The 5000-nt window shown below is 42.2% G+C and overlaps 1 pseudogene; it reads left to right on the forward strand.

Annotated features, from left to right (window-relative positions):
• Window positions 1-5000, forward strand: part of LOC117487133 — a 49433-nt pseudogene that overhangs the window by 22071 nt on the left and 22362 nt on the right.

Genomic DNA, 5000 nt, shown 5'->3' on the forward strand with positions numbered 1-5000 from the left:
GTCCTCTCCTGCTGATGTTCAGGTGTATATCAGTATGTAGTGGTCTCTACTTTAAAGAGTCCTCTCCTGCTGATGTTCAGGTGTTATATCAGTATGTAGGTCTCTACTTTAAAGAGTCCTCTCCTGCTGATGTTTCAGGTGTATATCAGTATGTAGTGTCTCTACTTTAAAGAGTCCTCTCCTGCTGATGTTCAGGTGTATATCAGTATGTAGTGTCTCTACTTTAAAGAGTCCTCTCCTGCTGATGTTCAGGTGTATATCAGTATGTAGTGTCTCTACTTTAACGAGTCCTCTCCTGCTGATGTTCAGGTTGGTATATCAGTATGTAGTGTCTCTACTTTAAAGAGTCCTCTCCTGCTGATGTTCAGGTGTATATCAGATGTAGTGTCTCTACTTTAAAGAGTCCTCTCCTGCTGATGTTCAGGTGTATATCAGTATGTAGTGTCTCTACTTTAAAGAGTCCTCTCCTGCTGATGTTCAGGTGTATATCAGTATGTAGGACTCTTACTTAAAGGTCCTCTCTGCTGATAGGTATCAGGTGTCTTCCTGCTGATGTTCAGGTGTATATCAGTATGTAGTGTCTCTACTTTAAAGAGTCCTCTCCTGCTGATGTTCAGGTGTATATCAGTATGTAGTGTCTCTACTTTAAAGAGTCCTCTCCTGCTGATGTTCAGGTGTATATCAGTATGTAGTGTCTCTACTTTAAAGAGTCCTCTCCTGCTGATGTTCAGGTGTATATCAGTATGTAGTGTCTCTACTTTAAAGAGTCCTCTCCTGCTGATGTTCAGGTGTATATCAGTATGTAGTTGTCTCTACTTTAAAGAGTCCTCTCCTGCTGATGTTCAGGTGTATATCAGTATGTAGTGTCTCTACTTTAAAGAGTCCTCTCCTGCTGATGTTCAGGTGTATATCAGTATGTAGTGTCTCTACTTTAAAGAGTCCTCTCCTGCTGATGTTCAGGTGTTATATCAGTATGTAGTGTCTCCACTTTAAAGAGTCCTCTCCTGCTGATGTTCAGGTGTATATCAGTATTTAGTGTCTGTACTTTAAAGAGTCCTCTCCTGCTGATGTTCAGGTGTATATCAGTATGTAGTGTCTCTACTTTAAAGAGTCCTCTCCTGGCTGATGTTCAGGTGTATATCAGTATGTAGTGTTTCTACTTAAGAGTCCTCTGCTGCTGATGTTCAGGTGTATATCAGTATGTAGTGTCTCTACTTTAAAGGTCCTCTCCTGCTGATGTCAGGTGTATATCAGTATGTCGTGTCTCTACTTTAAAGAGTCCTCTCCTGCTGATGTTCAGGTGTATATCAGTATGTAGTGTCTCTACTTTAAAGAGTCCTCTCCTGCTGATGTTCAGGTGTTCCTCTCACTCTGAACGAGAAGCAGCCATTTCTGTGTTTGTTGCCACCTTCCCTGAAATGTAAATGTCTGACTGAGGAGAGGAGTCAGTGGGAGGCTGTAATCTCCCTCTGACTCAGAGGCTCAGCTCAGTAATAACATAAGTGATTATATATAATTGATAAAGCCCAAGTTGTGTGTGGAGGACTAAAGCTGCCATTCTAAGAAATAATGAAGAAAGAAAGAAAGAAAACTCTCATAAATAAATTAAAATAATGATTTGTTTGACACGTTTTTTTTAGTTTTTTTTTATGTTGCCGATATAAAAAATAAATCAATAAAATAAGAGCCTAAAATATCAAAAACATGTGATAAATAAATAATCCCAGAAACCGAAAAGAATAATCCAATTAATTTTGACAACTGTTTACTTTTTAAATGTTGTATTCTTATTTATTTGTATTTTATAATATTTCATTTATTTTTGCCATTCTAAAAAAATAAATGACAAAAGATGTGTGTGTGTTTGTGTGTGTGTGTCTCTCAGCCACATGCCTCTGAGTCCGGCTGCTGACACCAAACATGATCGCCCGCGGCAACAAGCGGTTACTAACGGCAACCCCACAGGCTCTGCTGTTGCCAGGGACGACGACGCGGATGACACGCCCCCTGGAAACAGCATCGTCGTCCGCATCGGCATCCCGGACCTGCAGCAGACGGTAACACACACACACAAACACACACACAAACACAACACAACCACAACACACACACACACACACACACACACACAGTCACACGCATGCATACACACACACACACACACACACACCACAGTCACACGCATGCATACACACACACACACACACACACACACACACACACACACACACACACACACACACACACACACACACACACACACACACACACACGAAAGCACCGCCTGCTGACCAATCAGAGCTCGGTGTGCAGAGTTTAAAGCTATCAAGTCATATTTACAGGAGGAAAGGAAATACAGAAGACGGCCGGCAAAAATCAACTGACTGTGTGAACGTGAACATTAATAGAATATCCCTCCCATCTTCAGAGCAATCTGGACTATTATAACATTAGCGTTAAGAAGCTTACTAAATATCTGCCACGACATAAGTAACCGGATCAGAGTAACATTAAGTACAGTCCGCGGCACTGAGAGTGCAGACGTCGATGTGTCCCATTATCATTCATATCATATCACATCATAATGTATCATATATTTCCTTATCTGAGTCAGCTGAGCCGTATCTGGCCGTGCAACACTCACAGTGTCACATATTGTATGCAGAAGTATTATTTTAAGCAACACATTAAGTTGACGAAACACTCGAGTCAAATGTAATTAAAGTCAGATCGTGTCTTGGACGGGGCAGTGATTTCATAAACCTGTTAATGTACGCATTCAAACACTTTCTCTGTTACCAGCTGTATTCACCTTGCAGGTGCAGCTATGTGGCTTTGATCCTGGGTAAAGTGTTTAAGTCATGAATGTTTAAAGTTTAACTTCTTCATATTTGACTAATATTAAAGTTCACTTTTCATTCAGGAAGTATGACGCTGCGCTGTCAGTACGCTTCTCCATGTTTGTGATTGGTCAAATGTTGCTAACCCCGCCCCTTTCATGTGAACGCGCACTCAGCCGGACGGAGCAACCCTGGCTTGAGTTACCGAGTTGATAACCAGCGTCGTAGGACCGCTTAGCGAGAACGCATTTGTTTTGGGTTAGGTAAGATAGATAACTCAAACAGATCCAGGGTCTGTTGAACCGGCTTCGTAGTACAGGCCTCTGGTTTGCCTCCATTGGACTCCTTTGTTTACTTCCGGAATAAAGTGACATCACTGCAGAACACTAACGCTCCTATTGGCTAGCAGAACAACACATTGCACGTGATAGGCTAAGGGGCGGGACATCTCTAAGCAGGTTGACCAATCACAACAGACCCGGCCAGCTAACCAATCAGAGCGTTTCTTCTTCTTTTCTTGTAATTTTATGACTTAAAGTGGACCTATCATGCTATATTTTAATAATATAGTGTAGGACCATACTATATAAGGCATATTTATACTTTTTTTTTTTCAAAATACCAAACAGATCATGCATTTTAGCCATGCCTCATTTTGTTCAATTTGAAAAATGTTAGCTCTGTTTTTGCAAGGGCTGATTCTGTGAGAACAGCACCATCTACAGGCCTGGCATATGTACTACAGCGTCTCCAGCGCTTTCGAACGGCAATGGCCGTGGCTGTCTCCTCCTGATTGGTGGAGTTGGCCCAATAGCCGTAGCGCCACCTGTCCTGACGTCAGGACAGTGTTCAAATCTGGATCAGTTTTTATCAGATCCGTTGCAGCCCCTTTTTTAGAGATTTGGGTATGGAGGAAAATAGAGAGGGTTGTGTTTTCTGACACTTGGTGAGTTCCCTGGAACACCGGGGACACATATTCATGTAGAAAAGACGTACACAAGTGCATTTTGTATGATAGGTCCCCTTTAAATCTCAGAGAATATTGAGCCAGTCGTTTTTCCATTATCGTATATTTGACCTGTAGTGGAGATAATCTGAGCAAAATGAAGAGGACAAACCTGTGTGTGTGTGGTGTGGTGTGTGTGTGTGTGTGTGTGTGTGTGTGTGTGTGTGTGTGTGTGTGTGTGTGTGTGTGTGTGTGTGTGTGTGTGTGTGTGTGTGTGTGTTTCTCTGTGTGTGTGTCTTCAGAAGTGTTTGCGGTTGGACCCAGAGTTACCAGTTTGGAGCAGTAAGCAGCGGGTTCTGGTGACGTTGTCCCAGTCTCTGTCGGATGTTCTGAACTATGGTCTCTTCCAGCCGGCGTTCAACGGCCGAGCCGGAAAGTTTCTGGACGAGGAGCGACTTCTAAAGGAATACCCGCTCCCCCCCATCACCCCCATACCCTACCTGGAGGTACTATTATTATTCTTTTTATTTATTTCAAACAGTCTTTTTTTTACTATAATGTATGGACCATGTGGGACAAACCCTGCTTTAAATAATAATAATTAAAAGTGAAAAACATATTTAATAAAAAAAATTAATAATACGAACGTTTCCACTTATTGCTTTATTCACAGTTTCGTTATAAGAGGAGAGTTTACACTCAGAGCTACGTGGACGACAAGCAGCTGGCAAAGCTGCACACCAAGGTAAACACACACACACACACACACACACACACTCACACTCACACACTCACACACACACACACCACACACACACACACTCACACTCAACACACACACAACACCACACACACACACACGCACACACACACACACTCTCACACACCACCACGCTCTCACACACACACACCACACACACACACACACACACACACACACACACACACACACACACACAGAGCAACAGAGGTGAACAGAAACATATAGAAATAGGTTTGAATACATAAAAAAGGGCATTTATTACTTTTATTTCCCAAAAAATAATCGAAATGTTTGTGAAATAAAGATTGAGTTTTTTCCATCTGAATATAACTCCCCTCTCTCTGCATCATTTGTATTTGGTCTCCAGGCAAACCTGAAGCGCTTTATGGAACATGTTCACCAGAAGAATGTGGAGAAGGTTTCCAAATGGCTGGAAAAGGGACTGGACCCC

The sequence above is a fragment of the Trematomus bernacchii genome, unplaced genomic scaffold, assembly GCF_902827165.1.
Source record: "Trematomus bernacchii unplaced genomic scaffold, fTreBer1.1, whole genome shotgun sequence".
NCBI classification, from domain to species: domain Eukaryota; kingdom Metazoa; phylum Chordata; class Actinopteri; order Perciformes; family Nototheniidae; genus Trematomus; species Trematomus bernacchii.